General features: G+C 43.8%; 1 pseudogene; it reads left to right on the top strand.

Annotated features, from left to right (window-relative positions):
- The first annotated feature begins 454 nt into the window (after nucleotides 1–454).
- Nucleotides 455–2,797, top strand: LOC115846483 (bcl-2-like protein 13 pseudogene; annotated as a pseudogene).
- The last annotated feature ends 19,712 nt before the right edge of the window (nucleotides 2,798–22,509 follow it).

Raw genomic sequence — 22,509 nt, 5'->3', positions numbered from 1 at the left:
CCACAGGGACAGACCGGCCACGCAGCCTGACCTGCCTCCGAACCTTCCTGCAGGGGGCGCTGCTGAGCCCGAGCTCTCTGGAGGGGGGTGGGCGCTGGAGGTCCAGGGCCTCGGAAGTGCCTGGGCTCCACCACAGACCAGGGGTCCCCTCTGTTCTCCACTTAGGAGGAAGCTTCAGAACTGGGGAAAAAGCCACGCCAGCCCGCAGCGATTAACTCCTGAACTTAAGATTTCCATTTATGACGGTTCATTTATTTATTCCGTCATTATTTATCTGTTCCCTTTAATCCTCTGGTTCCTTTACGAGATGAAATGGTATGTGAAGTTCATCAGATTCTATTTTCAGACTGCCTGGGTTTAAATCCTGGCTCCACTGCTTACTAGCCACGACGTGGGGCAAGTAACATTTCTAAGCCTCAGTTTTCTGTAAAGTGTTTACCTGTTATGATAATACATGAAAAGCATCGTGAAGTTCTTGGTGCACAGTGAGTGCTCAGTAAGGTCACTGATGGTGTTGCTCAAGTTGTTTGTTTCTAGTCTTCCTGGTACCCTCATGAACACACACAGAGCAGTGCGTCTCAAACGTCAAAGCTCGGACAGCTCACGGTTAGTCTACCTGGAGTGGGGCTAGAGCATCTGTGTGTCTACCACTCCCTAGGGGATGCTGACCTGCTGGTTTAGGCACTGCACTTGGAGGTGTGGGACCTGCACGCCTTACACAAGGTGCTGGATAAGGTAGACCCTTCTTAGTTTTCTCTTCTTCAGCTAAAACAAAATTCTTTAATAGAATCAGCAGTCTCTGTCTAATGCTGCTGTCCTCAATATTTTAAAGGGTCAATCCATACCTAACTAGGTGGTAAAAGGCTTTGGGATGGGTTGGACTCAGGTCTGCCCCTAACGTTTGCAGGGTTCAAGGCAAGATTTCAGTTGGAGGCCCATGTGCTCAATGTCCAAAGAGTTAAAAGGTTATAATCAAACAAACGAGCTTAAATAGAATCTGTGCTACTCCCAACAAGCACGTGGAAAGATGCTCAACATCACTGTTCATTAGGAAAATGCAAATCAAAACCACAGTGGGATACCACCCCATACCCACTAGGAAGGTGCTGTCAAAAAACAAAAACAAAACAAACCCCCAGAAAACAGCAAGTGCTGGGGAGGATGTGGCGACACAGGCACCACCGCACACTGCTGGTAGGAGTACGAAGCGGTGCAGCTGCTGTGGAAAACAGCAGGGTGGCGCCTTAAAAAGAAATTAAAAACAGAGTCATCTGCCGCCGCTGCGCCTTTCACCTCTTCGGGGGCAGGGGCCCGGGCCAGGTTTTACACATCTGCAAGCAGACCGTTCCGGAGCTCTGCCAGCCGACCCCATGGCGTCCTCTCCCATGTGCCTCTGGGGGCTCACTAGGAAACAAGGTGTGTCGTCCTCAGCTACGTGGGAGTCCTCTCTCAGGAGGAGCTGCGGGAGCAACATCTTTCCTCACGCCAACGAGTTCGACAAGATATGGCTTCACAATCTCTGGATCAAGACATTTTATTAAAAGGTAAAACTGAAATTGAAGAGCTAAAATCCCTGGACGAAGAAATTTCTGAAGCCTTCGCCAGCACAGGCTTCACCCGGCACTCTTAGCCCGTGTTCAGCCCCACAAACCCCGACAGTTCCGCAGAGGACCGCTTGGCCCACCTGGGGAGAAGGCGTCGCAGGAGCCGAGGGCGCCTCTGCGCGGGGCCTTGCAGACGCCCCTCCGCCGGATGCTAAAGCTCTTCAGCCTGGTAGACAGACCCCCGTGAGGACTCCGCGGCGCAAAGCCGCGGCAGACAGTTCAGGAAAGGAAGTGAAGGGACCGCTGCAGGCAAGCAGAGCTGCAGGGAGCACACACGCCAGGGGCGTACGAGGCACGTCGGGAATGTACACTGGAGACCGCAGTTCACGCCAGCGGCCGGAATAAGACGTTGGTGCCTCCGATTTTGCTACGATCAATACTCTCGGGGTTGACAAGGTGAGCTCAGGAGCCTTGCAGCGCATCGCTGCAGTTTGGTGCAACTCTCCCGGAGGACCACGCCGCCGAGTGCATCAGGCAGCAGGGTGGCTAGGGCACTGCCTTTAATCTCCTTTAACCTGGAGTCCGCGGAGGAAGACGAGCAGTGCCCCGCGGCGCCACGGGGGACAGCAACGACATCCACGTCCAGCCCAGGGGCGGCTCCACGTTCGCCAGCCCCGCTGAGGCTCCGACGCCCGCGAGGGCGCCCTGGCCGGCCGAGGGCTTCCCCGTGTCGCCGTCCAGCAGCCAGAGCTGGCGCACCTAGAGCCCACCGGTGGGCATCCCCGGATCCCGAGTCCTGGCAGCAGGTCGCAGTGGACCCGAAGAAATCGAGAACTTGGACAGCAACGGGACCGGAGAGAAGAGCGAGCAAATCCTCCACCTTGGACCTCGCGCACGTGGAGAAGCAGGGGTTCCTGAGGGCGCGGAGGCGGCGGCCAGGAAGACTGGCCCCGAGGGGTCGGCCGGCCAGACAGCCGGCCCCACGACATCTCTGTCCACGGAACTTGCTGAAAAAGAAGCAGAAGAGGCCGCGTCCGAAGCTGCCGAACGGGAGCAGAGCCCCCGGTGGAGCCCCCAGCAGCCCCGCCGGGCGGGCGGAGAGCAGGTGGCCCGCGGGCGGGGCCCTGTCCGGTGGCCACGACAAAGCTGGCCCGCCGCCCGAGGGCAAGTCCCTCCCGCTCGGCGGAGGGGCAGCTGCCGTTGCCATCCTGGAGGTGGCAGTTGGGGTGGCACTGGCTCTGAGAAGGAAGTAGATTTTTCGGAGAGAGAAGACAAAAAGGCGTAAGGTTTTAGTCGTGTCGACCGGACTGGAGCGACCAGGAGCTGGCTGGACATCCCTTGGACACTCCGGGGTCAGGAGGACTTGGGTCCGCAGGGCAGGGGGCCGACCCACGTGTTAGGGCTTGAGCTGGAGGCTGCGCGCAGTGGTCTGATTGGAGGCCCCGGGCCTGGGCGCCTGTGCCCTGTAGGGTGCACAGCCTCCGCCCACCAGCCCCGTAGCGCCTTCCCCAGTGGTGACAGCCCCACCCCACGTGTCTCCCCGTGTTGCCAAACGTCCCCCGGGGACAACGTCGTCCCGTGAGAGCCACAGTCTCAGAGCGAGAGGGTCCCCGTGAGGGGGCCTGGGGGGCAGACCCCAGGCAGGAGGGCGTGGCTGTGGGCCCCTCGGCTGCTGGCGCGCTCCTGCCTGGGGTCTCTCAGCTCCTCTGTTCTTCCCACCCTCAGTCCCGCAGCCCAGGTGCTCTGCCGGGTCTCAGCCACCTCGCCCCAGGGTGCCCCGAGGCCCTGTGGAGAGGGCTCTCCCAATGCTTCCCGCAGTTCCCCTTGTAAAGATGCTGCCTTTAGTCTTTAAACGTACAAGACGGAAGAGACCCGGGGCCCCTGCCCGTGACCGCGGGGCAAGTTTGTCTCCGCGTTTGGAAGCTGGAGGGTGGCTTAGCTGGCCTATCGAGGTTGCTCGCAGCCCTTTTGTCTGTGGGCACCCTTGAGCCGACGGGGACTCGCCAGCCGGCAGCGTCTCTCTTGCTGGGCATCGCTGTCCGTGACCTGGACTAGGGTGATTCGCAGGTTCTGGCCTCAGCCTTCTTCCCAGTCAGGCCGCTCCTCGGCGGTCTCTTGCCAGGTGATAACGGTTTCCACACGTGGGCTTATAGGCCAGTGAATCATCTCTCATTCAGTACACGAAGCCTCCTAAACATCATTGAAGTAAAAAGCAGGAAAGAGAGGCTGCCCTTGAGGTTCTCTAGCTTGGCTTTCAGAATTCCATAACCGAAGCTTACACTGAGCTCATCACAGCCCAAATGCCAGAGTGACAAACCATGATGATCACGGTCAGCATGTGCCCGTGGAGACTCAGCGTAGCCTCATCCACTGACCGCATGCCTCACGGGGGAGAGCATCTCTTCATGCCTGAGGTCAGTGTCACTGACGGGACACATGTGCTTGAGACAGGTCATCTCAGATTATCCTAGTAAATGTAACAGGTTACTTTTTAAACCCTGAAATTTGTAATAAAATTACTTTACCTATCCCGATCACCAAAAAACAACAACAACAAAAAAAACCAGAATGATCATATAATTCAGCAGTTCTGCTTCTGAGTATATACCCAAAAGAATTGAAAGCACAGTCTTGAAGAGATATTTGTACACCCGTGTTTATAGCAGCATCATTTACAATGGCCAAAAGGTGAAAGCAACCTAAGTGTCCGTGGATGGATGAATGGGATAGAAGAATGGATAAACAAAACGTGGTCTCTACATACAAAGGAATATTATCTGGCCTTAAAAAAGAAAGAAACCTTGTCACATGCTGCAAAAAGGATGAACCTTGTGGACATGATGCAAATTGAAATAAGCCAGCCACAATAAAACAAATACTGTATGAGTCCACTTACCTAAGTAAGTCAAATTCATAAGAACAGGAAGAATGGTGCTGGAGGAGGGTAAGGGGGTATTGTTTAATGGTGGCAGGGTTTTAGTCTTGCCAGATGAAAACATTCTAAAGATCTGTTGTATTCAATACAACAACGTGAATGTAAATCAACATAAATGTCCATCGACAGAAAAATGGATGAAGATGATGTGGTACATATATACAATGGAATATTGCTCAGCCATAAAAAGGTTGAAAGAATGCCATTTGCAGCAACATGGATTGACCTAGAGATGATCATACTGAGTGAAGTAAGTCAAACAGAGAAAGCAAACATATGTTATCACTTATCCGTGGAATGTAAAAAAAAATGATACAAGTGAACTTACTTACAAAACAGAAACAGACTCACAGACAAAGAAAACAAACTTGTGGTTACCAAAGGGGTGGGCATGGGGGAAGGGATAAAGTCAAACCCACGCTCTTTCCTCTGGGACATGTTTTCTGGTGTGAAGTTCGGGAGAATATCCGATCATGAGGTACTGTCCCGTCATCCAACAGGCTTATCCTCTCCTTGGTGAGACATGCATCCAAGTACGTTAGGTTATGAAGAGCACAGATGAAGGATGTTTAGTTGCACCAAGTATAGGCTGGACATTTCGCCCGCAAACTCTGCTGGCCACACAGCACGGTTTTCGCTGCCCAGCAGGGACCTAGCACCTGCAGCCTGGGGCCAAGTCCAGCTGTTCTCCCTTGCTTACCTCCCTCCCAGGGCTGCCCTCTTGTTATAGAGGCAGAGGTGAGTCATCGCACAGGGAGAGCCTGGATCATAAAGCTGAAAGTATGTTCTATCTGGCCCTTGACAGAGAAAGTTTACCAATCCCTGCTGTAGAGCATAAAAAAAAAAATGAACCAACATCACAAAAGAACACATGACGAATGAGTACATGGCAGAACAAGCCATTTGCTGTAATGAATGTTTCTAGCTTAGCTATTTACAAGAAGAATAAAATGCTTTAGTTCTTAGAAAGCACCTTATTTCCACTGCATGCTGTTCAAATTATAAATAAATACATATTTTAAGACTGGGGCAAAAACATATAGGTTCTGGATTGGTTGATTGATGGATTGATTCATTTCTTGCTATTTTAAGTGGTGAGTTTTGTTGAAAAGTTAACACCAAAAAACAAAGAGAGCTTTAGCATCCCTCACTCCAAACAGGTCTAGCTGTGATCAAACTGTCAGCCAAACGCAACACAAAGTAGGATATTCACCCCAATAGCTGTAGTTCTCATCTCTTTTACATGCAGGGGATGGATGTTTCACGGATAGACCGCGTTCTCCTGGCTCTTTGTAAATAACGCCCTTCACCACCTGAATACTGCATTCTTCAGCCTGGTAACTGGTTTTCAAATATTTCATGTCATGATTAGCTTGAGTGGAAAAACAGGAAGTAAGGCAGCAGGGTAACACAGCGGCAGTGGCTTGGGGAGCCTGGAGTTCTCATCTCCACTGTGCAGTTCCCTGGCCAAACCAGTTGTTTAATCTCTCTGCCCTCATTTCCTGCAACCCGACTTTGGAGACACACAGTGCGTGTGCAGAGGGGGAGGGCCTCCAAACCGCAGTACTCCCTACCTTCCCTCTGAAATCCTGCGGTATGTACCTCCCTGCGGCCTGGGGATGCTTAACTGCAGAGTGAACCCAGCTGAGTTAATTATTTCAGCATCTCTTTAGAGCCCGTTCTACAGCCTAGCAGCCACTTCCTGGCTATAAAGGGAGGCATTCGAGGGGTTTGGCTGGGGGTGAAAGGAAAGAGGGAGGCCAGTGTGTGTTGAGAACTCAAATCTCCACCTGGTACAAGTCTCTCGTTCCCAGGAAGAACCTTCAGTCCGATCTGCAAAGGTTGCTCTGCCCAGATGACCAAGCAGAGCTTGGCCCGACCGTCCGGATCACCCAGTATAGCCTTTCTAATCAAACTTATAGCAGACATGACCGGGCAGCTGGAGGCCCAGTGCCTTCCCCTGAGCTGTCTGCTCCACTGAGGGTCTGGAGGCTTCGTTCCCTGAAGTCTGGGCCACCCTCTCGATACCCGCCTTCGGAAGTGCTGTGGTCGCTGTTCTTCACAGCATCAGTCTGGGCTCTGGGCTTTCCCTCCACCGTTGTTTCCTAAGCCCCTAGGTTGTTTCTAGTCCTGCCTTTTTCTCAGGCACAAGGGAAACTGGCCTCATTGGCTGGTCCCTGTGGAATCCCGTGGTGTTTTAGTTTTCTCCCAGGAAACCTCTTCGTAAGGCAGAACGTAGTCTGCTCTCCACAGGGGATTATTTGGGAGTTGTTAGCGGAATGTTTTGCGGTTCTTATCTATCAGATACTTTATTGATTGCTTTTGTTATCTGTTGCTGAGAGGGGTGTATAAAATTTCTATGAGACTATGGATTTGTCAGTTTCTCTTTGTAAACCTGTCAATCTTTGCTTTGAAAAATTTGAACCTACGTCTTAGAGGTACACAGGTCCAGGATTCCATCTTCCTGGTGAAATTTTCCTTTCTAATCATTATGTTATTAATCTCTTCTTTTCTATTAATTTTTTTTTTTTAGTCTAAAAGTCTATGTTGTTTAACATTTGCTTGGTATAGCTAGTTTTTTCTCCTTAGGTTTAATTCACTTTGTTTTTGCCGCTATGAGACCACTGTGGTGGCCACAGCAGAGTCCTGAGTGCTCTGCAGTGAGATCAGGTGTGGACCTTGAAGGATCAGGAGACTCCCAACGGGGAAACTGAGTCAGAGTGAGAGAGCAGTGCTCTGGAGATGGCATCAGGCAGCTTCAGCCGAGGCACCCAGGTGGGCAGCATACCACTGAACAGCTGAGCAGAGGGACGGGGACCCTGCGCTCCGGGGGAGGGGTGGGAGGCACAGGCACAGAGGCGCAGCGCCCAACCCCCTTGCCAGGAGGGAGAGGGCTGCTTCCCCTGCAGTCTTGCCTCCAAGAGGTCAGGGATGCCTTGCCCAGGTGATGACACAGGAACGGCAGTTGCCACTTCCTGTGAGCGTTCAAATCTTGACCAACGCGCCATGTGGTTCCCAGCAGCCCACGGTAACTCAGAGGTGGTTTCTGGTCACCTCTTTCATTGCTCTGGAAGAGTGCGACCCTTAGTGCCTCATCCTCAAGAAACGGGCCCAGAAGGAGTCAAGGAAGGAAACGAGAGGGATCTCCTCCGGGAACTTGATCATCACATCCTTGATCAGATGACCCAGCCTGGGTGTCCAAGACAGTCCCTGCCCCTGTCCTTGTGCTCTGTCTGTCCTGAGCACCAGCGGTACCTGCAGCCTTTAGCTTGGCTGATTTCGTGGAGAAGCCTAGTGTATCTTTCTCCATCAGTTTGTCCTTGACCATTCTGGGTTCATATGTTTCTAACTTGTGTCTTTTAGCATATAGCTGATTAAAAAAATCCATATAAAAAGTTCTGACTTCGGACTGCTTCATTTATCCATCATGTCCATATACGACACTGCTGCATCTGGTTTTAGTTGTGCTACTACTGTGTTTTCATTTTCCCACTCCTTTTTCTTTTGGGCAGCTTCTTCCTGCTTCTTTCCTGACTTCTCTTTATTCTTTCTTTTCCCTATTAAGTTCTGATTTTGTACATTCTATTTTTTATGGTACCCTTTAAATTTTTAACATGCATAATTGACATATCAAAGTCCAAAGTGATGTCTCTACCATTCTTGAAAACTTATGATGTTTTAATTCTACTTTCCCTGTGCTGTTTTTCACATTTTTCGTGCCCAGCATTTTAGGTGCATCTCCTTTTAACTGTCTTTTCCATTTTTTTTTTTTTAAAGAAAATCCTTACTCTCATTTACTTTATGTTCACCACCTTCCTCACTCACTTCCCTTCCCCTCATTCCTTCCTTCTTGGTTCGGTTTTCTTTGTCTTTCAATTCTTTCTGTAAGGATCTGTTGTTCTTTGACTTTGTTTCTCTGAAAAGGTTTATTACGCACTCTGACTCTTGAATGCTGTCTCATCTGGGTCCAGAGCATTAGGACTTTGGAGATATCATGCATGTTGCTGATGGCAACTGTCACACCTTTGCAGGTGATCTGGTTTTTTGCTTTGCTTTGTTACTTTTAAGGTTTTCTCTTGATCCATGATGTGCTGTCGTTTCACTTCCGTTTGTCTTTTATTTACTTATACTGTACTTAGAGAGCCCTTTAACTCTGAGGACTTATGTCTTTCCTCAATTTGGAGACCTTTTTCTTCTGAAACTCAAAATTAAAAAGAGCTCTCTCTCTCTCTCCGTGTACATGTATATATATATATCTTTTAAGTTCCATACTCTATTAAACTTTTTCATACCTTTTATAACTTCATTGTTTTGTGCTGAATTCTCGTTAATTTCTGTAAGTCTATCTGAGTCATTTAAGCTCTCCATTGATGTCAGCAATTATACTTTTACAAATCAAGCATTAAATAAACGTTAACTGTTACGGTCCCTCAGGAACTTTAGACATACTAATTGCACAGCCTCTCTGGCTGCTCTAAGGGGCTTGGCTTCTGGAGGTGTCAGTTTTCACATGGTCTCATATGCGGACTCTTCCTTACAGCAGACTGCTTCTGTGCGAGGTTTGTGATGTTTTAATGTTTGGCCCATTTTTAGATAGGTTTCTTTTTTATGTGGGAAACTCAAATGCTTTCGGTTTATTGAGCAATTTGAGGTTTGTTTCTGTTGGATCTGCTCGAATTCTCACAAATTTGTCTTTTTTTCTAACCATCTTTACTGGTGTATAATTGCTTTACAATGCTGTATCACAAACCTTTACATTGGTTTTTTAACTGTGGAATCGAGACCTGCCCATGGTACAAGACTGCAGATTTTTACAGCACACGTTCTGTGCTCTGTGTACACACATATATGCCACACACATACGTGTGCGTGTCTCCCAGATTCAAGATTTTGTGGGATATAGAGCCATTTATTCTCTATGTCTACATAGTAGATTTTTTTTTTTTTTTTTTGCAGTACGCTGGCCTCTCACTGTTGTGGCCTCTCCCGTTGCGGAGCACAGGCTCTGGACGCGCGGGCTCAGCGGCCATGGCTCACGGGCCCAGTTGCTCCGCGGCACGTGGGATCCTCCCAGACCGGGGCACGAACCCATGTCCCCTGCAACAGCAGGCGGACTCTCAACCACTGCACCACCAGGGAAGCCCTACATAGTAGATTTTTAGTTTGCAACCAATTATTCAATATTTGGCCTTGCCTCATAGCACAAACAAAATCCAAAAAACTCCCCAAACTTAAGGGAAAACTCATTTTATTTGTCCTGAGGATGGTAATGAATTGGCCATCAAAAAATAAAAATAGATTGGAGCTAAACCCTTTTAAATCTACCGCACCACACTGGCCTCACACTGAGGAGACTGGTTCAAGATGGCGGAGTAGAAGGACGTGCTCTCACTCCCTCTTGCGAGAGCACTGGAATTACAACTAACTGCTTAGCCGTCATCGACAGGAAGACACTGGGACTCACCAAGGAGGATACCCCACATCCAAAGACAAAGGAGAAGCCACACTGAGAGGGTAGGAGGGGCACAATCACAATAGAATCAAACCCCATAACTGCTGCCTGGGTGACTCATAGACTGGAGAACACTTATACCACAGAAGTCCACCCACTGGAGTGAAGGTTCTGAGCTCCATGTCAGGCTTCCCAACCCGGAGGCCCGGCAACGGGAGGAGGAATTCCTAGAGAAACAGACTTTGAAGGCTAGTGGGATTTGACTGCAGGACTTTGACAGGACTGGGAGAAACAGAGACTCCACTCTTGGAGGGCACACACAAAGTAGTGTGCATGTCGGGACCCAGGGGAAGGACCAGTGACCCCAAAGGAGACTGAACCAGACATACCTGCTAGTGTTGGAGAGTCTCCTGCAGAGGGAGGGGGTGGTGGTGGCTGTGTCTCACTGTGAGGACAAGGACACTGGCAGCAGAAGTTCTGGGAAGTACTCCTTGGCAAGAGCCCTCCCAGAGTCCGCCATTAGCCCCACCAAAGAGCCCAGGTAGGCTCCAGTGTTGGGTCGCCTCAGGCCAAACAACCAACAGGGAGGGAACCCAGCCCCACCCATCAGCAGACAAGTGGATTAAAGTTTTACTGAGCTCTGCCCACCAGAGCAACACCCACCTCTACCTACCACCAGTCCCACCCACCAGGAAGCTTGCACAAGCCTCTTACATAGCCTCACCCACCAGAGGGCAGACAGCAGAAGCAAGAAGAACTACAACCCTACAGCCTGTGGAACAAAAACCACATTCACAGAAAGATAGACAAGATGAAAAGGCAGAGGGCTATGTACCAGATGAAGGAACAAGATAAAATCCCAGAAAAACAACTAAATGAGTAGAGATAGGCAACCTTCCAGAAAAGGAATTCAGAATAATGACAGTGAAGATGAGGCAGGACCTCGGAAAAAGAATGGAGGCAAAGATTGAGAAGATGCAAGAAATGTTTAACAAACATTTAGAAGAATTAAAGAACAAACAGAGATGAACAATACAATAACTGAAATGAAAACTAAACTAGAATGAATCAATAGCAGAATAACTGAGGCAGAAGAACGGACACGTGACCTGGAAGACAGAATGGTGGAATTCACTGCTATGGAACAGAATAAAGAAAAAACAATCAAAAGAAATGAAGACAGCCTAAGAGACCTCTGGGACAACATTAAATACACCAAAATTCGCATTATAGGGGTCCCAGAAGGAGAAGAGAGAGAGAAAGGACCAGAGAAAATATTTGAAGAGATTATAGTTGAAAACGTCCCTAACAAGGGAAAGGAAATAGCCACCCAAGCCACAGAGTCCCACACAGGATAAACCCAAGGAGAAACACATTGAGACACATACTAATCAAACTGGCAAAAATTAAAGACAAAGAAAAATTATTGAAAGCAGCAAGTGAAAAATGACAAATAATATACAAGGGAACTCCCATAAGGTTAAGAGCTGATTTCTCAGCTGAAACTCTACAAGCCAGAAGGGAGTGGCAAGACATACTTAAAGTGATGAAAAAGAAGAACCTACAGCCAAGATTACTCTACTCAGCAAGGATCTCATTCAGATTCAATAGAAAAATCAAAAGCTTTACAGACAAGCAAAAGCTAAGAGGATTCAGCACCACCAAACCAGCTCTAAAACAAATGCTAAAGGAACTTCTCTAATTGGAAACACAAGAGAAGAAAAGGACCTACAAAAACAAACCCAAAACAATAATAAAATGGTAATAGGAACATACTTATCGATAATTACCTTAAACCTGAATGGATTAAACGCTACAACCAAAAGACACAGGCTCGCTGAATGGATACAAAAACAAGACCCATATATATGCTGTCTACAAGAGACCCACTTCAGACCTAGGGACACATATAGACTGAAAGTTAGGGGATGGAAAAAGATATTCCATGTAAATGGAAATCCAAAGAAAGCCAGAGTAGCAATACTCATATCAGATAAAATAGACTTTAAAATAAAGAATGCTACAAGTGACAAGGAAGGACACTAAATAATGATCAAGGGATCAATCCAAGAAGATATAACAATTATAAACATATATGCACCCAACATAGGAGCACCTTAATACATAAAGCAATTGTTAACAGCTATAAAAGAGGAAACTGACAGTAACACAATAGTGGGGGACTTTAACACCTCACTTTCACCAATAGACAGATCATCCAGACAGAAAATTAAAAAGGAAACACAAGCTTTAAATAACACAACAGACCAGATAGGTTTAACTGATATTTATAGGACATTCCATCCAAAAACAGCAGATTACACTTTCTTCTCAAGTGCGCATGGAACATTCTCCAGGACAGATCACATCTTCGGTCACAAATCAAGCCTCAGTAAATTTAAGAAAATTGAAATCATATCAAGCATCTTTTCGGACCACAACGCTATGAGATTAGGTATCATTTACAGGGAAAAAATGTAAAAAACACAAACACACAGAGGCTAAACAATACGTTACTAAATAACCAAGAGATCACTGAAGAAATCAAAGAGGAAATCAAAAAATACCTAGAGACAAATGACAATGAAAACACGACGATTCAAAACCTACGGGATGCTGCAAAAACAGTTCTAAGAGGGAAGTTTATAGCAATACAAACCTACCTCAAGAAACAAGAAACATCTCAAATAAACAATCTAACCTTACACCTAAAGGAAAGAGAGAAAGAAGAACAAACAACACCGAAAGTTCGTAGAAGGAAAGAAACCATAAAGATCAGAGCAGAAATAAATGAAACAAAAACAAAGAAAACAATAGCAAAGATCAATAAAACTAAAAGCTGGTTCTTTGAGAAGATAAATAAAATTGATAAACCATTAGCCAGACTCATCAAGAAAAAGAGGGAGAAGACTCAAATCAATAAAATTAGAAGTGAAAAAGGAGAAGTTACAACAGACACCACAGAAATACAAAGCATCCTAAGAGACTACTATAAGCAACTCTATGCCAATAAAATGAACAACCTGGAAGAAATGGACAAATTCTTAGAAAGGTATAACCTTCCAAGACTGAACTAGGAAGAAATAGAAAATATGAACAGACCAATCATAAGTAATGAAAGTGATTAAAAATATTCCAACAAACAAAAGTCCAGGAACAGATGGCTTCACAGGTGAATTCTATCAAACATTTAGAGAAGAGCTAATACCCATCCTTCTCAAACTCTTCCAAAAAATTGCCGAGGAAGGAACACACCCAAACTCATTCTATGATGCTACCATCACCCTAATACCAAAACCAGAAAAAGATACTACAAAAAAAGAAAACTACAGACCAGTATCACTGATGAATATAGATGCAAAAATTCTCAAGAAAATACTAGCAAACAGAATCCAACCACACATTTAAAGGATCATATACCATGATCAAGTGGGATTTATCCCAGGGATGCAAGGATTCTTCAATATACGCAAATCAATCAATGTGATACACCATATTAACAAATTGAAGGAGAAAAACCATATGATCATTTCAATAGATGCAGAGATAGCTTTTGACAAAATTCAACACCCATTTATGATAAAAACTCTCCAGAAAGGGGGCATAGAGGGAACCTGCCTCGACATAATGAAGGCCATATACGACAAACCCACAGCAAACATCATTCTCAATGGTGAAAAACTGAAAGCATTTCCTCTAAGATCAGGAACAATACAAGGATGTCCACTCTCGCCACTATTTTTCAACATAGTTTTGGAAGTCCTAGCCACAACAATCAGAATAGAAAAAGAAATAAAAGGAATACAAATTGGAAAAGAAGCACTAAAACTGTCACTGTTTGCAGATGACATGATACTATATGTAGAGAATCCTAAAGATGCCACCAGAAAACTACTAGAGCTAATCAATGAATTTGGTAAAGTTGCAGGATATAAAATTAATGCACAGAAATCTCTTGTATTCCTATACACTAATGATGAGAAATCTGAAAGAGAAATTAAAGAAACACTCCCATTTACCACTGCAAGAAAAAGAATAAAATACCTAGGAATAAAACTACCTAGGGAGACAAAAGACCTGTATGCAGAAAACTATAAGACTCCGATGAAGGAAATTAAAGATGATACAAACAGATGGAGAGATATACCATGTTCTTGCATTGGAAGAATCAATATTGTGAAAATGACTATACTACCCAAAGCAATCTACAGATTCAATGCAATCCCTATCAAATTACCAATGGCATTTATACAGGACTCGAACAAAAAATCTTAAAATTTGTATGGAGACACAATAGACCCCGAATAGCCAAAGCAGTCTTGAGGGGAAAAAACGGAGCTGGAGGAATCCGACTCCCTGGCTTCAGACTATACTACAAAGCTACAGTAATCAAGACAATATGGTACTGGCACAAAAACAGAAATATAGATCAATGGAACAGGATAGAAAGCCCAGAGATAAGCCCATGCACCGATGGTCAACTAATCTATGACAACGGAGGCAAGAATATACAATAGATAAAAGACAGCCTCTTCAATAAGTGCTGGGAAAACTGGACAGCTACATGTAAAAGAATGAAATTAGAATACTCCCTAAAACCATACACAAAAATAAACTCAAAATAGATTAGAAAACTAAATGTAAGACTGGACACTATAAAACTCTTAGAGGAAAACATAAGAAGAATACTCTTTGACATAAATCACAGCAAGATCTTTTTTGATCCATCTCCTAGAGAAATGGAAATAAAAACAAAAATAAACAAATGGGACCTAATGAAACTTAAAATCTTTTGCACAGCAAAGGGAACTACAAATAAGATGAAAAGGCAACCCTCAGAAGGGGAGAAAATATCTGCAAACGAATCAACGGACAAAGGATTAATCTCAAAATATATAAACAGCTCATGCAGCTCAATATTAAAAAAACAAACAAACAACCCAATCCCAAAATGGGCAGAAGACCTAAATAGACATTTCTCCAAAGAAGACATACAGATGGTCAAGAGGCACATGAAAGGATGCTCAACATCACTAATTATTAGAGAAATGCAAATCAAAACTACAATGAGGTATCATCTCACACCAGTTAGAATGGGCATCATCAGAAAATCTACAAACAACAAATGCTGGAGAGGGTGTGGAGAAAAGGGAACCTTCTCGCACTGTTGGTGGGAATGTAAATTGATACACCCACTATGGAGAACAGTATGGACGTTCCTTATAAAACTAAAAATAGAATGACCATATGATCCAGCAATCCCACTACTGGGCATATACCCAGAGAAAATCATAATTCAAAAAGACACATTCACGCCAATGTTCATTGCAGCACTATTTACAATAGCCAGGACATGGAAGCAACCTAAATGCCCATTGACAGACTAATGGATGAAGAAAATGTGGTACATATATACAACGGAATATTATTCAGCCATAAAAAGGAATGAAATTAGGTCATTTGTAGAGACATGGACGGATCTAGAGACTGTCATACAGAGTGAAGTAAATCAGAAAGAGAAAAACAAATATCGTATGTTAACGCATATATGTGGAACCTAGAAAAATGGTACAGATGAACTGGTTTGCAGGGCAGGAAACAGAAAAGTAGAGGACTATAATATTGACATCAAGGGGGAAACATGGCGGTGTGGTGGTGGTGGGATGAATTGGGAGATTGGGATTGACATATATACAGTAATATGTATAAAATAGATAACTAATAAGAACCTGCTGTTAAAAAAAAAAAGATATCTGGGAGTTCCCTGGTGGCCTAGTGGTTAGAATTCCAGGCTTTCACTGCCATGGCCCGGGTTTCATACACAGTCAGAGAACTGAGACCCTGCAAGCTGTACAGCTCGACCAAAGAAGAAGAAAAAAAAGATATCTGCACTCCCATGTTTATTGCAGCATTATCCACAATAGCCAAGACATGGAAGCAACCTAAATGACCCTCAGTGGATGAATGGACAATGATACCATGATATACATATAGGAATGGAATATTATTCAGCCACGAAAAAGAAGGAAATCCTGCCATTTGCAACAACATGGACAGACCTGAGGGTATTATGCTAAGTGAAATAAGTCAGAGAGAGAAAGAAAAACACTGTATAATCTCACTTATATGTGAGAATCTAAAAAAGGTGAACTTGTAGAAACAGAGTAGAATGGTAGATACCAGGAGCTGGGGGTAGAGGAATTGGAGAGATGTTGGTCAAAGGTTATAAACTCGCAATTAAAAGATGAGTAAGTTCTGGAGATCTAATGCTCAGCCTTGTGATTATAGTCAACAACACTGCATATATACTTTCAAAGTTGCCAAGAGAGTAGACCTTAAATGTTCTCACCACAAAAAAGAAGTGATGTGACGTGGTAGAGGTGTTAGCTAAAGCTATGGTGGTAATCATGTTGCAACATATAAAAGTATCAAATCAACAAATTGTATACCTTAAACTAGCACAATGTTATATCTCACTTATACGTCAATAACAAATATATTTTGAAAAATTTCCATGCATTCATTCAAATATTATATATAATAAGAATACAAATGTATGCTAAGATATTTGTATTAATATTAATGGGGCTTGACTGTACATATTATTTTTTTAATTTTTATTTTATATTGGAGTAGAGTTGATTAACAATGTTGTGTTAGTTTCAGGTATACAGCAAAGTGATTCAGTTATACATATACATGTATCTTCTTTTTCAAATTCTTTTCCCATTCAGGTTATTACAGAGTACTTACTGAGCAGAGCTTCTCATGCTACACAGTAGGTCCTTGTTGGTTATCTATTTTAAATATAGCAGTGTTGTACATATCAAAAATAAAAACATAAAAGCAAAAATAAACAAATGAGACTTGATCAAACTTACAAACTTTTGCACAGCAAAGGAAACCATAAACAAAATTAAAAGACAACCTACAGAATGGGAGAAAATATTTGCAAATAATGCAAGTGACAAGCGCTTAATTTTCAAAATAAACACACAGCTCATACAACTTAAGAACAACAACAAAAACAATCCAATCAAAAAATGGGCAGAAGACCTAAGAAGACATTTCTCCAAAGAAGACATACAGATGGCCAACAGGCACATGAAAAGATGCTCAACATTGCGAACCATTAGAGAAAGGCAAATTAAAACTACAATGAGGGGGACTTGCCTGGTGGCGCAGTGGTTAAGAATCGCCTGCCGATGCAGGGCACACAGGTTCAAGCCCCGGTCCGGGAAGATCCTACATGCCGCAGAGCAACTAAGTTTGTGTGCCACGACTACTGAGCCTGCACTCTAGAGCCCATGAGCCACAACTACTGAGCCCATGTGCCACAACTACTGAAGCCTGTATGCCTAGAGCCCGTGCTCCGCAACAAGAGAAGCCACCACAATGAGAAGCCCACGCACTGCAACGAAGAGTAGTCCCTGCTCACCGCAACTAGAGAAAGCCTGCGTGCAGCGATGAAGACCCAACGCAGTCAAAAATAAGTAAATAAATAAATAAATAAATTTATTTAAAAAAACCCAAAACTGCAATGAGGTACTACCTCACACCAGTCAGAACGGCCATCCTTAAAAAGTCTACAACTAACAAATGTTGGAGGGGGTGTAGAGAAAAGGGAACCCTCCTACACTGTTGGTGAGAATGTAAACTGGTGCAGCCACTATGGAGAACAGTATGGAGGTTCCTCAAAAAACTAAAAATAGAGTGGCCTTATGATCCAGCAATCCCACTCCTGGGCATATATCCAGAGAAAACTATAATTCAATGATACACACACCCCTATATGCATAACAGCACAATTCACAATAGCCAAGACATGGATGCAACCTAAGTGTTCATCGACAGAGGAATGGATAAAGAAGATGTGGTACATACATACAATGGAATACTACTCAGCCATAAAAAAGAATGTAATAATGCCATTTACAGCAACACGGATGGACCTAGAGATGATCATACTAAGTGAAGTAAGTCAGAAAGAGAAAGACAAATACGATGTGATATCACTTATATGTGGAATCTAAAATATGACACAAATTAACTTATCTATGAAACAGAAACAGACTCACAAACATAGAAAACAGACTTGTGGTTGTCAAGGAGAAGGGGGGCGGGGGGAGGGGTGGGCTGGGAGTTTGGGGTTAGCAGATGCAAACTAGTATATATAGAATGGTAGCACAGGGAACTATATTCACTATCCTGGGATAAGCCATAATGGAAAAGAATACAAAAAAGAATATATAGAACTGAGTCATTTTGCTGTACAGCAGAAATTAACACAATATTGTAAATCAACCATACTTCAGTAAAATAAATAAACTTTAAAAATACTGAAATGGGGGCTTCCCTGGTGGCACGGTGGTTGAGAGCCCACCTGCCGAGGCAGGGGACACGGGTTCGTGCCCCGGTCCGGGAAGATCCCACATGCCGCGGAGCGGCTGGGCCCGTGAGCCTGTGCTCCGCAACGGGAGAGGCCACAACAGTGAGAGGCCCGCGTACCGAAAAAAAAAAAAAACTGAAATGACTAATGGCACCTGGGTTTGAATCACTGCACTACTTTTCCTAGTTATTCTTCCTCTCCAACTTGGTCTCAGCTCTTTGTTCCCCAACAGGGATTTGCTGGTGTCCATCTCCCCAGATCTTGCTTTCAGAAATCATTCCCCTCACTTCACAGAAAGTCACTCGATTACTTATTTGGGTTGGCTGGAAGCTCATCCCTCTGTATCCTGCTACCTAAGGGCTAGGCACCATTAAATGTTCTGAAGTGGCCTTTGGTGGTGTTCATTCTTAATCATTCATGTGTGAACAGAACATGGAAAACTGGAAATTAAATATCTAGGGATTGAAGAGTAAATTTAAAAATTGCCAAGGGACAAGACCTGTTTCTCCATGAAATATACCTGTTATATAATGATTATTAAATGTTAGTACAATGCCAGGATTGCTTTTTTGCCTTTTTCAACAGGTTAGTGGAAAACACAAAGCTTTTCGGTTAATAAACAAAATTTGCAAAATCATAACACCTGAAAATATTGGGTTGGCCAAAAATTTTGTTCGGGTTTTTCTGTAAGATGTTACGGAAAAACCCAAACTTTTTAGCCAACCAATAGATTTTAAAACTCACATTTACTTTTTAGGTTAAAGTTTATAAAATATATTCAACCATTAAGTCAACCATTTATATATTATTTTGCATCAAAGTTCACAATATATGTTCAAAACCAGATATACTGGTTCTTCAATTACACAAAAACATTTATCCAACACTTCACCTGAAAGAAGAATTACTATATGGGGCTTTTGTGTAAACCTCAAGGAACTGGATTTCAAACCTCAGAAACACAAAGGAGATTTTTTTTGAGAAACATTTAATTACACTGGGAAAAAAAAGAGAGCGTTGGAAGATCATGAAATGGGTATCATTTCATGAGACCAGATTGAAAACTGGCTTCTTCCTTCTTTCACAAACCGTCCATGTAGCCCTGGTGCTTGTGATTGACACTGGCATCACTGATGTGCCGAATCACTTTTAAAATATTTACCCAAACATTTTGGGTACCTTATATAAAATCTGAGTCAGTCAAGCAATGCAATCCCATTCATACTTCCTTATTAGACGTTACTGAATGCTAGGTGCTGTAGGGCGACAGAGAAGTTTAGGGTAATGCCCCAGAGCACGGGAAACTGCTGATCCGGCCAAAGAGAGAAGGCCACGCCTGCAGCAGTGCAGGAGCTCACCACATACTTGTTGAGAGCATGCATCCTCCACGCATGCACGTGACTCACGTGGAGCAGACGTTCATTGAAAAGGAAAAGCCACTTGGTGCAGGGCTTTGCAGGATGGGGAGGACAGAACAGCTAGGGAAGACCCTGGAACACCTAGCAAGTCAGTGAGAATGGACAGAGGAAAAGGAAAGGAAAGGAACACAGTGACCAGGTACTTATAACATTCCAGACTCCATCCATGCATCGTCTCACTAGGTCCTCACGTCATCCTATCAAGTGAATAATACTCTGCCTGCGTTTCAGAAGAGGATATTGGGGTGCGGACTCAGATTCCCACGGCTGTGCTTTTCGCATGACACATCTCCTCTGTGAAAGCCTCAAAGGGGGGTAGTGCTTCGATGAGTGGCGTCCTCACTTGATAAATGGTGAGACAGGAGCGCAGGAATTCAAACCCATTTTCAAAACTGAAACGGCCAATTTGGGTCATGATCAGCTCATTCTGTCTGCCAAGCAGCACACTCTCCTCATGTCTAAATCCTTCTCATATTTAATAAATGTCCTTGTGTTTGGCCCTTTGTTAACTTGACTTATGAGGTTTTTATTTCCTCGTGACAGTTATCTCCAAAGTGATGAATTAACAATCCAGTCAGCATGGGTCTGTGGCTGAGTAATTAGAGAAATGTGGTTCTTGCTAAAACCCTCACCGGCCTGTGAGTTCCTGGAGAGAGAGTTGTTCCACCAAATCAAATGCTCAAGTCAGCGCTGGCGTTAATGCAAGGGCAGAATGGCTTTGAGAAATTAGTTAGGACCATAGATGTTTGCTTAGCTCACGTGTGTACCTCTTCATTGGCTTAAATTATACAGAGATGGGTAGACATCTGAGGCTCAAAGATGACACAGAGATTTACAGAACATAGATTCACTGGAAGACGGGTTTCTGAGGTCCCTTCCTCGCTCCCTTAATCTTAACCTTTTCCGTTTCATTTCAGGCCCTCTTACGACTCCCACTGTAGGGGCCAAAGATCTCTTATGGGACTTCAGCTCATACATGGCGTTACATTTCTTTCCTTTTAAGGATGTCTCTTCTTTGAGACCTGCAAACATTCATCTTCTTCCGTATTACCAGCAGCAGCGTGTTGCATTTAATCCATGATTGTATTTTGTATCTTCAGAGCTCACAAACTTTTAACTACAATGGTTTTTTTAAAAATAAATGTATTTATTCCTGCGTTGGGTCTTCCTTGCTGTGCACAGGCTTTCTCTAGTTGCGGTGAGCGGGAACTACTCTTCGTTGCGGTGCACGAGCTTCTCATTGCAGTGGCTTCTCTTGTTGTGGATCATGGGCTCTAGGCGCACGGGCTTCAGTAGTTGTGGCACACGGGCTCAGTAGTTGTGGCTCGTGGGCTCTAGAGCACAGGCTCAGTAGTTGTGGCGCACGGGCTTAGTTGCTCTGTAGCACGTGGGATCTTCCCAGACCAGGGCTTGAACTCGTGTCCCCTGCATTGGCAGGCAGATTCCCAACCACTGTGCCACCAGGGAAGTCCCAACTACAATGTTTAAACTCACCAGAATGCTGTAGCATAAAAACATTTCTTGTCTAAGAATCCTTTGAGGTGATATTTTTAAAGCAGAATATTACTAATTTCATTGCAAAAGAAAAGAAAATTTGGTTGCCAGCTTATTACTGTAAAAAAAATTGTGTGCAGAATGAAGAAAGTGAAAAAAAAAAACCCAACCCTGACATCTGATATTCTTCTATAATTTTTTATGCAAATGACAAAATCGTACACATAAATGGGGTCATATTTTCTTTAATTTACATATATTTTTTCAATAATCTGTCACAGACATCTTTCTGTAGCAATAAAGATCTATTTTATGCATTTGAATTCTGCATGGTATTCCACTGCACGTACACATCATGATTTATTCCTATTGACAGAAAAGTTGGTTGTTTCTAATTTTCGGCTTTTTTCAAAAAGGGTGTCATCAATATTAATTTATACACATATATTTTATCTACTTCTTTTGCCCTTATCCTTTGGATAAATTCCCAGAAATTGAATTTATGGATCAAATGCTATGCAAATTAACAAGTTTGCTATGTAGTGCTAACCAACCCTCTAGAAATTCTGTGCCAATTTTTATTCTAACTAACATTATGTAAGGATATCTATTCCCACACACTTTTTAGCAATTTAATTAACCATTAAATTTTTTCCAAATGGCAAAAATTGATACCTCAGTTTTGTTTTCATTTGTATTTCTTTGATTATTACCAATGTTGGGTGTATGTTCTTTTGAGTAAAGTCCATTTGTAGTTCTTCTATGAATTGTCTATATTTTTCTCCACTGCTTTAATGGAGGTGTTTACATTTTTCTTATTTATTTCTAAGATCTCTTTGTATATTATGGATCTTAAATCATTGCCATAGATGTTGCAAATATTTTCTCCACATTGCCATTTGTTAACATTGTTATTAAATTATGGCAATTTTTACATTTAATTTTTAACATATCTGGAATTTATCTTGATGTCATATAGGAAAATCTAGCCCACTTTCCCTCCAGATGGTTTAGTTTCCCCAGCTTCGTTTATTGAATAATTCATCATGGTGGATCGACTGCAGTAATGGCCCCAACGAGCTCCCTGCTCCCTGCATCCAAGCTCTTTGCAAATGTCCTCCTCTGCTGACTCTGCTTGGGCATCTGACTTGCTTTGTCCAATGGGTTGGTAGCAAACATGATGCGAGCAGAGAGTTGAAAAGTGCCTGGGAATTGAGGCTCACCCCCTGCTGCTCCTGGAACTCTGTGCTGCATAAACAGGCCCAGGGAGCTTGTTG

Source organism: Globicephala melas, chromosome 6 (genome assembly GCF_963455315.2).
Source record: "Globicephala melas chromosome 6, mGloMel1.2, whole genome shotgun sequence".
Taxonomy (NCBI): domain Eukaryota; kingdom Metazoa; phylum Chordata; class Mammalia; order Artiodactyla; family Delphinidae; genus Globicephala; species Globicephala melas.
The sequence above is the reverse complement of the archived record's forward strand: the minus strand, read 5'-3'. Positions and strand labels throughout refer to the sequence as shown.